Consider the following 19,743-nt stretch of genomic DNA (forward strand, 5'->3'; position numbering starts at 1 on the left):
TTACACTTACACAACACCGAGTTTAGGTCAATGTGAACACGGCCTAAGACAATCCCTATTAGCGAACAAAGTAAATTATAACTGTGGGTCATCACAGTACGGCTTTCAACAATGCACAAAACCTTAACCGTATAGAAAACTATTTAAAGCCAGAAATTATCTCTTTTCATATAAAACGTAAGTTGGAAATCTTTGGATTTTAGAACACAGCTTTGGAATAATAAACTATTTTGGACCAGACAATGAAAATGTCATCGATTGCCCGACAATCGCACTGCAAACAATACAATTAGACAACAACGAAGCATATTAAGACGAATGTTAGATAACTTTGGGGTGATTTGGTCCAAGGACACAGTTATCGTCCTTTGGTTTTCGTTGTCTACGAATATAGTCCCTAGTGTAAACAGTGTATAACTTGCATGTTTTATTTGATACACTTTCCCAATTTATTTCTTGATATTAAATGCATGAAATATTAAGTAGGGGGATGTATTTACATGTTAAAAAAATTTGGGTGCTGAATCTTTATGTTAAGTAGTGATTTGGTCCAGTTCAAAAAGGTCAAATTTTATCACGTCTGAAGCTGTCAAACTGAATTTTACACCCCCTTAACACAGAATTGTCAATATTTTGAGTTAGAGCTTGTAGAAGTTTCTATAATTTTGTTATTACTTGTTTCACTGGTAGTACACTACACTGTAAAAATCTTTTTGAGAAAGAGCAGGTGCGATTTTTTTAATTTGAATTTATTGTCTAAAAGAAATGCACTACGAAATAACTGTGTTCTCGGGCCATTTATGAATGAGCAGTACAAATTGGCTGCATGAAAGTGATCAAAAGAGAGAGAATAAAGAAGAACACATAAGAGAAATTACCTATAGAATAATATAAACAAGAACTTTTGGTTCCTTTCAACTGTTTTGATTTTAGAGTCGCTGATGAGTCTTGTGTATTGTATCTTTGACAGGCACTAGGTCGATACAATAGCGGATGTTCCGTCGTTTAGGGTATACCCAACCCAGTAGATAGCACTTGACATGACATATAATTGATAAGATCATTTGTGTGAACTATAGGTCTGGTACCTTTGTTGTGTTTTACTAACGCTTTATATATATGCATGTCCATTCGACTTTCGTCATTCAGGAACATTGACTGGTGTTGTTTCTGCCCTGTAAAGGAATTGGTAAATGTAAATTCTGCAACTCTCATTCATGACCGATTTTAAAGTTTATGTAGCATTTAAGGGCAATGAATGGACCAATTGAAACAACACAAATGTTACAAAAGTATAAACAAATATTAGATGGAGATACAAACAAACCAGTTATCAGAATCAAATTAAAAAAATCTACGGATGAGTAACTCAAGTGATCGTTAAGGGTGAACAGTTACTGATCAAAAAGATACATTTTAAAATTTCCTTTGATTTAATTTTGATATTCGTCTTATTAGTACGTACAATTCAACAATGTTACATTTTGTAAATTTTGCAAATGTCGTCCCTATTCACCTCACACACTCCTTTCTTATACTGCCAAAAGCAATGTTCTTTCCTTTTTTCTTAAACCTGTAAAACAAATATTGTATAGAGTAAATTTAAAACCGCCTACCTAATTTTTTTTTATATTTAATTTGTTTTAATGCATTCATGTGTGTAGATATGCTAGGTGTGCATGTATTTTCGAACCAATTAATTGGTCAGTGACCTCAAGTTTGCGTACTTCATAATTTTGAAGACATGTTAGCAATTCTGATGGTGTATTTTGAAAGATGATTAAATACAGGAATGAATAATCCAGTCTTTATATTAGATATGCTATTCTGTTGAAATAAAGGAAAATATTATCAATATTGTTTTTATTCATTTCTTTAATATTTATCAGAATGGACCAGGCCATAAAACATCACATGATACGGAAATTATGGAACAGCAAGGCATATAAATTCAGTTCTGTATATTTTAATACGCCTTTAATGACAGTTTCACACGCGATCAAGTTTTGGGTATATTCTGAAAGAGCTCAAAAAAAGAAATTCATTGGTGCCAAAATTTTTGAAATCGGTCAAGCGGTTCAAAAGTTATGACCATTTAGAAATCAAAAATTTGGCCTTTTTCCTTGCGAAGGCAAAAATACCATATTTTGGGCTATTTGTGAGGACAAATATATAAAAAGTATTAGGAACTGCAAGCAATCTATCTGCATAAATGCAATAAGGCCCTTTTATGCTTTGATTTAAGCCACTAAAGTCCTCTGGAACATCAGTATTAAGGAAACTACAATATTTCAAACTCGGTAAAAAAAACCTTTGGACTTAGTTTATTTTTGCTATGTGTCAAGGGCATCTTTGAATAAACTGCTATGTTTAGACATTCATATCTTCAAATGGAAAGCAGGCAGAGGTCGGTTTTATGCAGTTATGTAAAGACCCAACCAGTCAACAGAAATATAGTAACTGACATATTGCCAAAATTTCTGATTGTTTTTTTCGGTCAGTCAAAACCATGCCGGCCATCACATTAAGAATCTCACCTGTGTTAGGAGTACCCAATACATACCGCCTAAATGTCAACTGAGTTTGTAAGGCTTTAACTCGTTGTCCGCTCTCTAGGGAACGCAACTGTGTATCGGTCTCACTTGGTGTCTTCCACAAGCCCCCTACTTCCTGTAGCTTCTGTGTGAGTTCCTCTTTCTTTTCTCTATCACGCTGTCCCTAAGCCTCTTTCTTCTCCCTCTTCATGGCGAGTGCTTCCTGCTGTTGCTGACGAATGTCTGCTAACCTCTCAACATACCTCTGGCGTTGTTCCCTAGAATCTTCCCTGGCCTGGCGGAGAACCTTTAGATAATCAAAACAAACCTAAACTGTTAAAAGCAGGTTTTAAAGCTAAAACACATGAATTGTTTTATTTAAATGTTCTGATTATGGTCATATACATGTGAGTGCCATACAGTGACCTATAGTTGTTAATGTTTTTTTCAGTTTGGTGTGTTGTTGAGAGTTGTTTCATTGGCAAGCACACCTTCTTAATATTTATACTAACTTTTTTGGGGAGATATCGATTCTTGCTCATTTTAACATTGTAATCAATTCATGTTTTCTCTACTATACTGATTCTTTTTCTATGCATTGTTAATGCAATTTTAAAGGTGCTTTTACTGTGATAAGCTATAGGGAATTTGACCCTTTATTTTACTTCAAATTACTGCTTTAATTGGTGGTATTGTAGCACTTACTTTTAGCATTGAATAATTTAATTTGCTTTTCAAAAACACGCATGAAACATTTGCCACTGGACTTTAAGCAACCAACAATTAATCAAGCAATCATAATTTTCATCATGCAAATTCTAGTACCTGTTCACGATGTGCTTCATCCAAACTACCTAACCAGTTTGCTGTATGTTCTGTGTCCACATCGTGATCCCCTCCATGGCGTTGGTGGTGGCCCTCGGCATGACTCTTATAAGGCTGTCCAACTGCGAGAAGATCCTTTCGGGTCCAGCATTCGTCCTGGGAACTGTCGCCGACTCCTGGAGAAGCTCGGGTGACCAACCTGTAGCATACTTACCACCCTCAATGTGGTCTTTCAGTTGTCTGCTACAAACAACCTTGAAAGATGAAAACAAAAGCTCTAGAATCTGTTGTGTAAGATTGTCTAACTGTGGGGAAGGACTTACCAATTTATCAAATACCTTATCCTTCTGGACTGTCTCCTCACCAAAGATGAATTCCTCTCCTTTCATCAAGGTTGAAGCGTCAGTGGACAATCTCGTGAAGGCGTCATACAGCTGATGATACAATGGGGTCAACTCGCTCACATGTCAATTCTCCTCCATAAATCTCCACATTGGCCCTGTCACCATTTTTGATACTATACCTAGTGCTCTGGCTCCTGCTTGAAAAGACAAAATAGAGAGATCAGCGTTCACTGCTGTAAATAGTCTATTATCTGCTTTATGCTCTTCTGCAAAGGCCAGAAGATCATTAAGTAGATAATAAACTCCTGCAGCATTGTGAAATAAAATGTTGAATCTGTTACCTTTGAAGGAAGCTAGTGGCACTTCCTTTACCTGCCCTTGAGTGTGTAAAAAGTCTCGGAACTGTACTGGTTTCCCTGCTTTTTCACATCCACGGTCCTGCACTGCCTTACATACTGTCCGTACCAGTCTCGTTGTACCTGATTCACCTGCTATACTGTATCCTCCTGGTAAGGTAGGGGCTCCATCCTTCTCACCAGAGTGAACAAGACTCTCCCACAATGAAAGAGTCTTGTTCGCCTGCTCTGACAGACCTACTAAAAAATGAAGACACCAAAAGAAATAATTAATGGTAATATACCTCTCTCTCTGTACTACAGTAAGGGTGTCCCAGTTCTCAACGACATGTGGTAAGGCTTTCTCTCTCCATTCTGACAGTGAAGTAAAGAACTTCTTGTTGACACTGGCCTGGTCGCTAACTGTGTTCTTTATCTTTACTGCTACCTGTCTTACCTGGTCATTATCATCACCTGTCATCTCTGTAATGATGCCCGCCAGTAACTTTCGATATGCCTCTGCATCTCCACCTGCCATATCACGCATTCCCATGCACATGGTTTTACCTGATATAGAAATTGAAATTACACCATAATGATGTCCAAATTTAGTGGTGCCATCTGGCCCGACAGTAATATTACCTTCAGAGGCCTGTATCTCTTCCTTCAAGTGAACAAGAGCTACACTCCTAGCCTCCAACAACATGTACTTGGCAAATGTCGATCCAGGTAGTCGTTGCGGGGTCATACCAGTAATCTTCTCCATTACAGTCTTTATGATCTTTGGGACATTCTTTGCTCCAACTCTCATACACAACAGCTCCATGTAGACCTCTCGTATGATGTCTGTATACCTACCATCATGAAAGGTTACAATTTCTCGCTGGTTCAAAAAGGCTTCCATCTGCTCCTGACACTCCAAATACCGACCTTGCCAAAATGCTACCTCCTCTTTCAACTCGTCAATTCGTCTGGAAAAAAAATATTATCTGGTCTCTCATTATCAATACCTTTATAGTACCTGACCTGTTCCTTAAGGTTAACCTTTTCCCGCTGCAGTTCTGTGATGGTGTTGGACATCTCCTGAACTCTACCCTCTGCACCTCTACCTACCTCCTGTTGCTGTTGGATTTCTTCTGCAATATGAGTGATTAAAATTAGTACATTCTACAATTTTTCTATTTGAACATAAAAATTTGCATCTAGTATATTTTAATATAATTAATATACATTCAATGAAGGTATATAACTTTGTAAATGTTATTCACAAATTTTATATTATACAGTTTTGAAATTGCTTGGTTGGCTGTATATTTTTTTTTATCTGAGCGTCACTGATGAGTCTTATGTAGACGAAACACGCGTCTTGCGTACTAAATTATAATCCTGATACTATTTATGTTGCCATGTTTGGGTGCAAATGGTTTTTTTTTTTTTTTTTTGGTCCTTTTATATATTTTTTACTTCTTTTTTGGGGGGTATGTATCAGTTGTTTAACTAATTTAATCATGTGATATACAATTTAATCATGAGTTGACTTATTTGCCATAATGAAAGAACATAATTTACAGTAAATTGTTCCGTGTATTTTTTTTATTTTACTTTTTGTTATATTACAATTTTCAATGTTTTATAATGCATACCCGTCTTTGACCTCTCTTTGTCAGCCATTTCCTTGTAGTGGTCCTTCAACCGCCTAGCCGCCTTCAGTTGTTTGCTCTTTCCATTCAGACGCAACTTCAACACCTCTGTTTCCTTCTGGTACTGGGTAGTGGTTGCATCCCCTCTCTGCTCGGTCTGTTTTTTCTCTTCCTCTAACTGCTGGTTCCTGGTGACTAACTTCTCATGTTCTTCCTGCATAGAGGAAAAAGCATTAGCCAAGGATTCAACTAATCCTCTGAGCTCTACAGGAATATTAACCTCTCCTACCCTCAGATTAAGGGATTTTAATCTGTCAACCAAGACATCACTGCTACCAGGCATGTCAAACTTCTCTTTTCAGCACCTCTATCTGGCTAGTCTGCTTTGCTTTCTTCATCTTTTTCATTCTATCAACTTCTCTCTTTACCCTAACATGCATGGTGTTCTTCTCGGTGTCCGTCATCTTGGTAACTTCAAATAAAGAGCAAACTATACCATGAAATCTCTCTACTTTATTAATACTGCTATACTTATCTAAATACCTGTGGACTTCCATCAATAGTCCTAGACACATCTGTCCAGAAGAAAGCTTCCTAGAGGCACCTATGTTAAGTAAGTCTGCTTCCGTCAGTCCATTTCGTCTGAACTCTGGTAAGTACTCCAATTCATCTCTGGTCCTGGCGTCTGGATAGAGGGGCATACATACCTGTGTTGTTGTAGTAGGATCTACTCTATCCAAGTGATTTCTCAGAAAATGATAGATGGGAAAGCAGGCTTCCCCATCTATCATACCTACCAACTTACTCACCCTGGACTGTATCTTACCAATATCACTCCAGACCATATCCGCCATACTTACTGTGGACTGAGTACCACTCATCATTCCATCCCCAGATGGCCCTACCTCATACTCAGTCCCAAAACGTCTACTGGCATAGTCAGCTATGCTTCTCATGTCATCTGGAAAAAAAATATGTACAAACCATTCACAAAGACTTACAAAAATTTTACCATAAACTGCTAAATGGTGTTGGCTCGTTAATTATTAGAAGAGTCGGAATTAATTCTGCTATTTCTTTACTTAAATAAATGTACTATGAAGGCCGCACAGTGACCTGTAGTTGATAATTTCTGTGTCATTTGGTCTCTTGTGGACAGTAATGTCTTATTTGCGTTCATACCACATCTTCTTTTTTATATTAATACCATATCCTTTTAATTACATATTATGTATTGTATAGTTGTTAATTTTTGTGTCATTTGGTCTTTTGTGGAATGTTGTCTCATTTACAATCAAATATTTTTTCTATATAAATACAATATTTTCTTCTGGGTACATATAACATAGTTTAACTAATGGGCTTTTCTCATTGGTGAAGTCTATAGGATGACCTATAGTTGTTAATTACAGTGTCATTTCTGTCTCTCGTTGAGAGTTGTCTCATTGACAATCATACCGTTTTATTTTTTTTTTTCATTTTTTTTCATTTTATAAAATCATACAAAACAAAAAACAAAAATTACATACCATGTATCTCCAGAACTCAAAAAAAAAAATTAAACTAAAATGATGAAAAACAAAACAAAATAAATGCAAAAATAAAGTAAGTTTAATAAAACTAAAGATTACAAAATACATGTACACTAGTACTTTAAAATGAATATCTGGTTCTTGTCAGTCTGCATACTAGTACATGTAGAATATTAATTTACTTCATTCTGAAATAAATCTTAGAATGATAGAAAACAATTCTGAAATTTAAATGCAAATAGGGTTTCATAAGAAATGTACATACTACAGAAAGATAGATATGGATGATCCTATGGATTAACTTTAAACTGCTATCATGGTTATTCCAAAGATATGGGGGGTTGATTTTTGGGATTGATACTTTCGGGATGTTAGGGATTAATGTTTTTAAGCCCGGGATTTCAGGATCAGGACCCCACCCCAATGATCTGAATTTTTATTACAGAATTTGTGTAAAGGAAAAATATGATATTTAAGTAGTAATAGTACATAAGTTATGAGAAAACACAGCATCTGTAATCCTGTTTAAACATTAATGTGTCAGTGAAAAGGCAAAAATATCAAATTACAAAATGAATTAAAAGATAAAAGTGACATAAAACTCCAAACTGAAGGCAAAAAATAAAACCTGTAAACATCAACTAAAAGTCTTAAGTAAATAAAAAATAACTGAAATAAAGATAAAACAAAACAAACACAACAAAATAAACTGAAATGAAAATGAGATAACAATATGTTTAGACATTGTATAAGTCACAATTTAAAAATTAAACAAGATTCAAAGTTCTTGTTTAAAATGTGTCACACATTTCAAACCGTGATCATATTTAAAGAAAATAACTTTGTGTATTATGACCAGCACACCAGTTTCCAAAATAAAACATTTGTATGATATTATCATATAGTTTTAATAACAATTTTACAATCAAAAACATAAATGTAATGTGTGCAAATTCTCCAAAACTATCATAGCCAATTTTGACTTCAAACTTCTTTGAAAAATAAAAATATTGTTCATTATGCCTGGTCCACAAGTAAGGAACAAATATATACTTAGTTACTTATTATTCTATGGGTGGAACAAGAGATTTTTGGCTTAAATAAAAAATAGTAATGTACTGTTGGCTGTGCAATGTAAAGCACCGAAAATTCCGAAAATTATGAATGAATAAAACCCGAGATATTCCGAACGGATGACACTCAAACGTTAGGAGAATTTACCTCATTACATATTCATATTTTATAAAATGGGCAATTGGGAGCATTTAAAAAAACATGCTGGTAGAAAGTCCCTTTCACTTTATAGATTAACAATTATGCAAAAAAAAAAACAATTTGGAAACAGTTTAAAGATTTTTCTTTGGAATTTTATCGAATAAGAAATTCTCCTCACTGAAGTCGGATCAATTTTTTTTTTTTTTTTTATGATATAATATATGTACTTACCATACGTGAATGGCCTCCGTGACCTATGTCCATCGTTGTCAACACCCTCAGTCAGCAGTCCGTCCAAAAACGAGTCGGTAAAAGGCATTTTTCTCAAGGTAAAAAACTACGTACAACCAATGTGGCGGATTTGTAATTTTCGGTAATCAAGAACAGATAACTCTTCGCGCTAAATTTTTTGTCAAAACAACGCCCTGATCATACAAATATTCAATCAATTCCGCAAGCCGCTATTGTTTTCCATGTCAAACCATGGATACGTATGGAAGGAGAAAGTTCTGGAATTTACGAATCCGAGTGTCAGTGGTGTTTACAAAGGCGAAAACATTTTTGTTTTTACATCTTATTTAAAGATTTTTTTTTTTTTTCTATTCTGAAAATCGATACCTAGGTATGACTGACAACCGGATCATAAAACTTCAATATATTTCCAAAATTTTAAGCCATCGATGAAGAAAATCGGACTAATAACAGCTTGCGGAATTAATTTCAAAATCAGAAAATAATTTTGACATATAGTTTTTACGGCGGCCATTTTTTTCAAAACTTCTCCACTTATACTTTTTTTTTATCGTACGAACTCACTGCAATACCTATAAAACTTATATATTTAGAAAGATAAATGTCTGAACTTTATTTGCATATCAATTGTTTGCCCATACAATATATTTTTCACCTTTTTCAAAGCAACTGAAGTTGGGTAAAATCCGACATTTTTGCCGTCGCAAGGAAGTTATTACGTTACGATAATCGCATTGGCGACCTCCCTAATAGAGAATTTACATGTAACGATGGATTAAACAAGAGAAATTTACCGATCTGATTTATCATGGTGCTTTAGTTTTGACTTTTTAAGATTTTTTGTATAAACGATCTGACTGCTTTGTCATATTTTGATAGAGAACCTACAGCTCTTCTTGTGTGCACTGACTGCAAAGTTTGGCAGAAGCCGAGAAAGATTTAAAAAATTCATAAATGTGTTAATGTGTACGGTATTCTGCCTACTTACATATAATGTAGGCTTTTAAATTACTTGGTAAATTTGCCAAAAAACAAAACAATTGTTTCGTAGTGATGGAATTCATGTGTTTCCTTTTAAAACGTTTGCAGGTGCAAAATATAAGAAGAGTTTCATCACTGTACTTCGTGGGATATAATCCATGAATATATATTACCTTTAAATCTTCTTACTGCATATTACATCGTGCATTTGCAATTTTATTTTAAGAAATTAAGATCTTCTACTATCAAAATTATCAAAACAGAACATCACATTTCTAATTTAGAAACCTACATTGATCAAGGAATTATTCCGAAAGGATTAGTTTTATAAGCCTCCCCACTTACAACAGGAGAAAGGTCAAACAGATTTTTCCATAGTTGGAATAACATTCTATACAACAGTTCTTTTAGTCTGATGGATCTTTTACGCCAAGAAGCAATTCATCAAGTAAATTATTTATATAAACTACGTGATAATTTGCACTGCCGATCTCGTGAACAATTGTCTGATCCTGAACTTGCCGAAATTCTAGTACGTCTTGGTGATATCAACCGTATTGAATCACACAAGCTCCACGTCAAACAGATTAACAAATTTAAACGTGTTGGTGTGCAAATTAACCACTCTTTAATCAGACCCTCTAAAAAATCAAATAAAAAGCCTCAAAATCGTAGATTTCAAAGAAAAATTCGAGTTCCGACCAATCCTATCAACACGGTTGTCAATTTCTCTACAGTCTCTTTATCTGATGACGAAACTAAAATCTTGTCTAAGGGTTTGAATCTTTGCCCTACTCCAAGTAAAATAGATAATATGAAACTGGGAGATGACCTTGATAACTTTGCCAGAACCCTCAGAATCAAAGAATATTTTGGTAACAAGGATAAAGAGGTGGCAAATGAGGAAGACTCAGGCACGTCTGACTCGGAGGAAGAAATCAAAATTCCGCATTTTAAAAAGAAGAGTTCATGGATTCCAAAACCTAGTAAATCTGCTACACTGGAAGATGTTATCGAAAAAATAAAATCGGATGTTGTTCATCTAGCTAGCAACAAGTACTCGTCATTTTATAACACCTCTCTGATGAGAAAAAAGCCATACAATTGCTGAGAAATCGTGATGATATTGTGATAAAACCAGCAGACAAGGGCAGTGCCGTTGTGATAATGGACAAAGCTTACTACATCGCGGAAGCAGTACGTCAGCTCTCTAATGAGAGATTTTACTATGACCCTACTTCCGAGTTTAGTTCCAAAATTATCACTGCATTACAAACCATGTACGATGACGGTCACATAGATGCATGTGAATTATGCACAAGAAAGGTTACAGAGTTAAAATCAAGTGAGAGAAAATTGAGAAACGAATTGGTCCGTCTACAGAATGTGTTTCTAGAACGTCTTTCTAGAGCTGATAAAGATGGTAAGTATAATAAAGATTTCTATGAACTGAAAGAAGTACAGTAATAAGCAAAAATGGAAAAACCGAAATGTATGCAAAGACTTATAGATGGATCTGCAAAACAGAAAAAAAAACTGACTACTAAATAATAAAAACTGATACAGAGTAACCGTAACTCGCTTACTCGTCGCGTAATCACATATTTTTATTGTAATTAGATTGGAGTACTAGTACATTGCTTAGAGGTAGGTTTTAACTCCACTGGTTCTATAGGAAAGTTTCCTACTGCACATCCGTCATTTATTGAATATAAATATAAGTACAGCCTAAAATAAATTGTTCTACGATTTGCATTCATTTTGTAAGCTTTTATATTTAAATATTTTTTGTAATTTTTCCCGATGATCATCAATTGTTTTCAGTTTTATAAAATCATGGTTGATATGAATTGATAGCAAATGTGACACAAAGTTGTTTACTTAAAGACCTTTTATCTTTCGAAACAATAACAAATCGGTTTGGTATGAATTTTTTTCGACATAAGGATGTGCGATTGAATAGGTTACTTAACTGTTGTTTATCTGGCCAAGGCAGACAACTTGTTGTTTAATTATGAGTTGTTACCAGTGACTACATCGATCGTGGACTAATGGCTTTCAGTTTTGAGTAATATTGGCATATTTACAAACAGGCTTCTTAACATAATAGAAACCATGATGAATTACCCCCTCCTCCACCAACAAAAATACAGGCCAAAATAAAGGTCTAACAAATCGCGTAACGCTGCACCTGTCACTAACAGAAAGGTTATTCGCTTGAAACCTGATTATAAGTTTATAAATCGAATAAAAACTTGCAAACTTCAAAGAAAGCTTAAGCCGTTTACCTTCCTACTAGATAAAACAATTTAATCTAAAAAAAATATACAAATTAAATTTTCCATTTTGTTTTCATCAAGAGTATAGAAAGACGAGGGAGTTTATAGGATTTTCGGCACATATGTCTCAAGGTTTTGTAAATGGCCATAGTAGTTCATTGTCACAGGGGAAAATGCTGATCTTTGACCAGACAGAAACTAACACTGCTGGTGTCTACAACACCAATACGGGCATCGTCCAAGCACCATCTAGTGGAATGTATGCCTTTACCTGGACAATTTGTGTAGACAGTAACACAAAGATGGGTGGAGGATATGGGGAATTTGGAACAGAGTTGGTTGTTGATGGACGGATTTGTTGAAAAGTACATGCAGACACAGAAACTTACGGTGATGATGTCTGTTCTACTGGATTCATAATGAAATACGTCAGAGAAGGTGGAACTGTTTATTTGAAAAATACATCTAACCATCAAGGTCGTCTTCTAAGCAACGACGGTCAAACACGTACAACATTTTTAGGATGGAAACTAAACTAGATAATCTTATATCAAGCTGAATGAGGATCGTGAAATATATGTTTTGTTAATTATTTGTATACTTATTATAAGATACGTAACAATCCCGTTTATATTAATGAATATTACTTCAGCGACAAATTAAGATATTCAAATCGATATATCAAGCTGCGTCAATACTATCACCTTTTTATTTTTATAGTTAGATAAGGTTTTGTTTATATGTAAGTGAATATTATATCTCTTCCTGTCTGTCCACCCTTTGTCATCAGTAAGTTAAATATATGTAATCATCCCCTATTTATTTTATTTTTTCAAAGTTGCAAACGATGAGTAAAAGGACATGAAACATTTTGATAACTCATCTACAGTCATTCGATCGATTAATTCGTGATGACGATCATACAACGTTGTAGTGATTTCAGTTCATGTTCGATACAATTAATATCAATCTTTTACAAGTTATTTTTTTGTTTTTGCAAACCATTAGTTGCTTTTCATTACTTAGCAATAACAAAAACAAGACTCATCTTAGTTTTATGAATAGAAGGATGGGGTATATGCCGATAAGATACATGTAGCATCCCCAATACAAAGATGCATCTCGTTGACCGAGTGGTCTTAGTATAAAAATAAGAAGATGTGGTATGATTACCAATGAAACAACTCTCCACAAGAGACCAAATGAGATAGAAAATTAAAACTATACGGCCTTCAACAATGAGCAAAAACCCATACCGCATTGTCAAGTATTATCGGCCCCGAAACGACAAATGTAAAACAATTCATACGAGAAAACTAATGGCCTGATTTGTAAAGCAAATAATAACGAAAAACTAATATGATACACATCAACAAACGACAACCACTGAATTATATGCTCCCGACTTGGGACAGGCACATACAGAATATGGTGGGGTTAAACTAGTTTGCGGGCGCCGAACCCTCTAAGTAACCTGGGACAGTGGTGTATCAGTACAACATAAGAACAAACTATAAAAGTCAGTGGAAAATGGCTCAACTCATCAGATCGATACAAAGCAGAAAGACATCTAACAACAACACAGACCGGATGTGGCAGGGTACTTATACATCCTTACAACAAAAAAGACACTAAGTACAGCTCTGATAGTACTAGCATATACTGACAGGTGCGTTCGACTCCAATCTTAATTGACTAGAGTTGCCAATTTTCCTGCAAAAGGTCTGGTTCTGTTCTGTCACTCCGGCATCCTCCACCAAAATAAATTGGCCATTATTGTATAGCCTATAGTGCTGAAAGTGGCGTTAAACACCGAAAATCGATCAATCAATCCAAAGACAAAAAACCTCTTATGACATTATTAAGTTTGTTACCTTGAAATATTGTTTACATGACGCGTAGTAGTTTGCTGAAACTCCGTACAAAAGAGACAACTATCAATGTACAAAAGAAGGGAAAGGTTTTAAACGGCAATGTAAATAACTTTACAGTTCTACCCAAATTGGACTGTTTTTATATTCTAATGCAGATCAGCTATTCAACAAAATGTCAGAATTGAACGTCCGAACAAGAGACAACAAACCAAATATAATTGGTACATTTATAACAGAAGTAAAACCAAAAGCTAACAGATATAAACTATCAACAGCGGAATACTCATGACAGAGGTAGGAAATTACAAAATGTTCGAGAAAACATAAAGTCAGATGAAGGACGAGACCTTTTAATGTATGTAGACTCCAACCTAGAAGCTACAGAAATCACAATGAAGACAGAGTTTCAAGAAAATATATTTATAAAGGTAAAACTTAATCAAAATGATAAACTCCTTGTAGGTCTGATAGAACCCCATCCACCAGTTCCAAGGAATACAATGATTAGCTAGTAAACCTAATGTCAGAGGCAACAGATATGGGGTACTCCCACATACTCATTATGGGAGATTTTAATTATCCTGAAATCAATTGGGAAACATGGAACACAAAGGGGATAGACCAAATAGCATTGAAAATAAATTTCTGGAAGCACTACAAGACAATTTTCTGTACCAACACACAACAAAACCAACACGATTGAGAGGAGCTGACACACCTCATACACTTGCTTTACTAATTAAAAACGAAGAAGAGAGGATTTCCAACTTAGAATATATGAGCCCGCTTGGAAAAAGTTACCACTGCGTCCTATCCTTTGATTTTAACTGTTATGTAAATATAAAAAGAGCACCAAGAATAGCTAAACTGTATAATCATGGAAATTACAAAGATTTTCTACAACATGTACAAGAGCTGAATAAAATAGACTGGCATAATAAGCTTAATGCTAACATTTCCATTGATATTAATTGGAATTATTTTTTAACCATTTTAAAAGAATTAGAAAACAAAACTATGACACAAATAGGAAAAAAGAAAAATGTATTCTCAATAGACAAACAAACGAGAGAGTTAATTAGAAGGAAAAATATTCTATCCAAAAAAAATATAACTAAACAAGATCCAGAAACAAGAGCTGAATACAATAAAGTCAGAAACCAGGACAAAACGTCAGTCAACAAACAAAAGAAATTACTCGAAAAAAGATTATCTGAAAATGCTAAGACAAACCCTAAAGCCATATGGAGCTATATAAAATCCAAATCCAAGACCAGGGAAGGTATAGGAGACCTACATGTAGACACAGAAGATGTAAATTCCGAAAAAAAAACAGATGATAACAAACAAAAGACTGAAATATGATCAGAGTATTTTACAGGTATATTCACTAATGAACCACAAGGCAATATTCCAGAACCTAAGCATATTTCACTAGATAAGAAAATAGAGGAATTAAATATTGGCACTGATTTGGTTTTGAAACACTTCCAGAAAATAAAAACGGACAAATCACCTGGCCCTGATAATCTACACCCCAGACTGCTGTTTGAAGTCAAGGAAGGTATAGCTGAACCACTAGGCATCATTTTTAGCCAATCTTTAACACAAAAAGTAGTTCCGAAGGATTGGAAGAGCGCCCTAGTGAGTGCAATATTCAAAAAAGGGAATAAATCACAAGCAAAAAATTACAGACCAGTTAGTCTCACCTCAGTGGTTTGTAAAGTAATGGAGAAAATTATAAGAGATATATGAAAAAGATCAACAACACTACAACTATTAGAGGTAAAAGATAAATGGACAGAAGCTATAGAAAATGGCTATGATATTGACTGCATATATACAGACTTCATGAAAGCTTTCGATAAAGTACCTCAAAGGCGACTCGTTAAGAAAATCGAGAAATTTGGGATAACAAATCCAATCCTAGATAAGGTTACAGATTTTCTGTCTTATAGAAAACAACGAGTATCAGTGAATGGAGAAACATCAGAGTGGAAAAATGTAACATCAGGAATTCCACAAGGCTCAGTTTATGGCCCCCTGTTATTTGTTCTATACATAAACGACTTGCCTGATTGCGTGACATCAGATGCCTTCTTATTCTTGGACGACACAAAAATCTTCAGAATTATTGAAAGCGAATCAGATCAAATTATACTACAAAATGACCTAAAAAATCTCAAATGGATTGAAACATGGCTGTTGAAGTTCCATCCAGAAAAATGCAAACACATAAATATAAGTAGAGGGGTGAGAGATGACAAGACAAGTTATAAGCTATTAGGTCATGATATTAGCAAATGTAAAGAAGAGAAGGATATTGGAGTAGTAATTGATGAAGATTAACCTTTGAAAAACACATATGCGAAAGAGTTAACAAAGCTAACTCAATTTTTGCTGCAATCAGAAGGACATTAACCTTAGTGAGAACACACTTAGACTATGCTAGTTCAGTACGGGCACCTTTCCATTTACAAAATCGAAAATGTACAAAAAAGGGCAACACGCCAGATACCTGGATTCAATAAATTAAGCTACACGGAAAGATTGAAAAAACTTAAGCTGCCAACATTGTCATATAGAATGGTCCAAGAAGACATGATTGAGACATACAAGATACTTAACGGTAAATACGATCCAGAAACGAGTTCATTTCTCAAATTATTTCAAACACCGAAAATAGGCATAGCACAAGAGTAAATGGAAAAAATCATTCACCAACGATTCAAAACAAGTCTGAGGAAAAACAGCTTTTCAGTAAGAATTGCCAAATTATGGAAGAAGTTACCGAATAAAGGAACAAAAGCGCCATCTATAAACGCATTAAAAAATAGATTAGATAAGTACTTCGAATACGAAGAAATCTATTTTTCTGATTATCGAGCTGCAATAACCGAAAGCAACAACAGAAATAATAGAGATAACAATCAAACATATGAGTCTGGTGAAGAGGAACCGTGAGGATCCAGTACCGGAAAACATCATTAAGTAACATTAAGTAAGTAAGTATCGACTCCCGCTTTACACAATGTCATTTAAGGTGTCAATAATAGCAGTCTATACTGTGATTCCATGCATGGTTGGTTTCCATATACTTTTGTAAATTATAAGGGCGAGCATTTACTCCGTCCGATTTATCACTTCCGGTGTTATTTGATATGTATATGTTACGTCATACTGATTCTACAGTAATTTTTAATGGAAATACACAGTCATGCAAATTGTCAAATAACAACTTTAGTCATGAAAAAAAGGTTAGTTTATGTCTAATTTTAATAAAAATTGAGATGATTTACTTCTTTTAGTTCAAAGAATGTCACTTCCGGTTTCTTATGATATTTCATACTGATTTAAAAATATATTGTAGTGGGTATTTTTCACATAAAATTGTTGAAATTCAACTATGACGACTTGTGATTTATAATTGACCACTTCCGGTTGACTTGATAGCAAATGTGAAAATGTATTAAATCAAATTGACATATGACTTTGACTTCAATGCCAAGGTCATGGGTCGTGGTTCTCAAACACATGACATAGAGCCTGTTATATTTGTGGTTCGGTAGTTTAATCTACTAAAACAACTTATTTTATTGTTAACCACCACCGATATTCACCCAGTGCTACAAAAAAGCAAAAAAAAAAAAAACAGGAATGTGTCCATAGTACACGGATGCCCCACTCCCACTATCATTTTCTATGTTCAGTGGACCGTGAAATTGGGGTCAAAACTTTAATTTGGAATTAAAATTAGAAAGATCATATCATAGGGAACATGTGTATTAAGTTTCAAGTTGATTGGACTTCAGCTTCATCAAAAACTACCTCGACCAAAAACTTTAACCTGAAGCGAACGGACGGACGCACAGACGGACGCACGGACGAACGGAGGCACAGACCAGAAAACATAATGCCCCTTCTACTATCGTAGGTGGGGCATAAAAATTATAAAGTACATTACATACACTTACTATTTATTATTATACAATACTTTGAACAGACGATCGTCGGCTTGGAGACAAATCGGCTAAACAATAGTATAGATGCATGCACTGGTTCAATAAGTTCGATAACATTATAAATGTATAATTTAACTTGTATCATATGACTTTAACTGTATTTTGTATTTTCACAGATGAATGAATAATTTTTGTTGATGACAACACTTACTTTAATGCAGTCACACTTAACAATTTCGACATGGGTGAAAGTATTTACATTTTCATTAAATGTTTATATAGACGTTATCTAGCCGTGAAAATGATTTAAAATGTACAATGATTTAGCTGATAAATACAGTAAATTATTTAACGACGAGTTACGACCCATATAACGGCTTCGGTCTTACTTTGCAGTCCAAACTTGAACTTCAGACCCAAGAATTCACGTATTTAGTTTTGTTCATCTTAACTGTTACGTCTTCATTGATCAGACACGGATTTGGGTAGAAGCACACAAAACACAATTTAAAGTACAGGTATCATGCATTTAACAATAACAAATAAGAGCTTTTTAATTATCGTTCTGTATTCTTACAGACGTAAAAAAACAAATAAAAAAGCAGTTACATATGGGCAATGAAGAAGAATAAGTGAATAAAAAAAGGACAACATCATGGTTAAGGGGTGAAGTGAGAACATTCAAACAAAGGAGCTACTGAACGTCAAAAACAAAAATGAAAGACGGCGAAAAGACATACAAGTTCACAGAAACTACCAGGCAAACTAAAGATTAAACAATACAATCCCAATCAAAAATGTGGGATGATCGCGGGTGCTACAGAAGGTTGTGCAGATCTTCCTCAACTAGTGGCACTATCTTGCATATACAAAGAATAATTAATAAATTAGTGTAATTATGTTCAGATAGTATCATGACTGAAATAAAAGTTTTTATAAGATATGCTGTAATGTCAGGTGACATTAAAAATATAGTGTAGACTTTAGTATGAAAGCTATTGAAAATGTCAATGCTGAATATATATACATAAATGTATCCAACAATATGTTATAATTTTGGAAGTTATATTTCACACGAAACCATACATTTTGTTAAGAATTCCCACGCGTAAAAAGTGCAGTTTGTTGATTAATTCTTAATAAGAAAGCTGATAATTATTTTCTGCTTCAAATATTGAGATATGAAAAAAGTATAAACGGGATTTTTTTTCAGCATTTGAACTTGGATTGGAATCCTTTTCCGTAATGGCCGAATACTCCCGATGTTTTCGTCTTGTCTTCTATATTATTTACCAAGTTTAGTTGTAGGATCAAGTGTGATATGTGACGTCCATTTGGATAATTTAGTTGAACCAATTTCCAATTAACAACAAACTGTTTCAGCATTTAATGATGTTTTGTAAGGAATACTATCAGGTCTTGTTTTACAGAAAAAGTTAATGAAGTATTGTAAATGCATGTCTGACTATGTAACACACCTTCTTTATAATATTTCCCTATTAAGGTATAAGTTCTCAAATACAAAATCAATACTTCACATCTTGTAAATCTTCTTTATTTTTGTTTTGTTTTATGCTGCCAATCAAGTCGAATATTAGGTGGGTCTATGCCAGTTGTTATAGAGACTCGAATGCATAAGGCTATTTGATAAACGCCTCCAAAAAAGTCATTTAAAGTTTTAAGTTGTTTAACTTTATGTTCCTAATATTCATTCAAAGATGTAATATGTAGATTCAGGTCAAAGTGTATTTAAATTGAAATTTCCAATATATCCGATTCCGGTGTATTCTGGGATGACAAACTAATCCAAGCAACTTATGTTAAGTCAACCAGTTGTATACTAAGATAAGCAAAAGCAAAACCGTGAAGAAATATGTAATAAAAATCAATGTGCTACTTATAGGAACTGCGTCTATAAACATATATGTACATTGTATGACAAAAGACTTTTGCAGGTAAGGAAAATAGAT

At 34.4% G+C, this 19,743-nt stretch overlaps 1 pseudogene; it reads right to left on the reverse strand.

The window, feature by feature from the left end:
• Nucleotides 1-2,718: 2,718 nt before the first annotated feature.
• Nucleotides 2,719-6,021, reverse strand: LOC143076981 (uncharacterized; annotated as a pseudogene).
• Nucleotides 6,022-19,743: the final 13,722 nt, after the last annotated feature.

This window comes from Mytilus galloprovincialis, chromosome 5, assembly GCF_965363235.1.
Source record: "Mytilus galloprovincialis chromosome 5, xbMytGall1.hap1.1, whole genome shotgun sequence".
Lineage (NCBI taxonomy): Eukaryota > Metazoa > Mollusca > Bivalvia > Mytilida > Mytilidae > Mytilus > Mytilus galloprovincialis.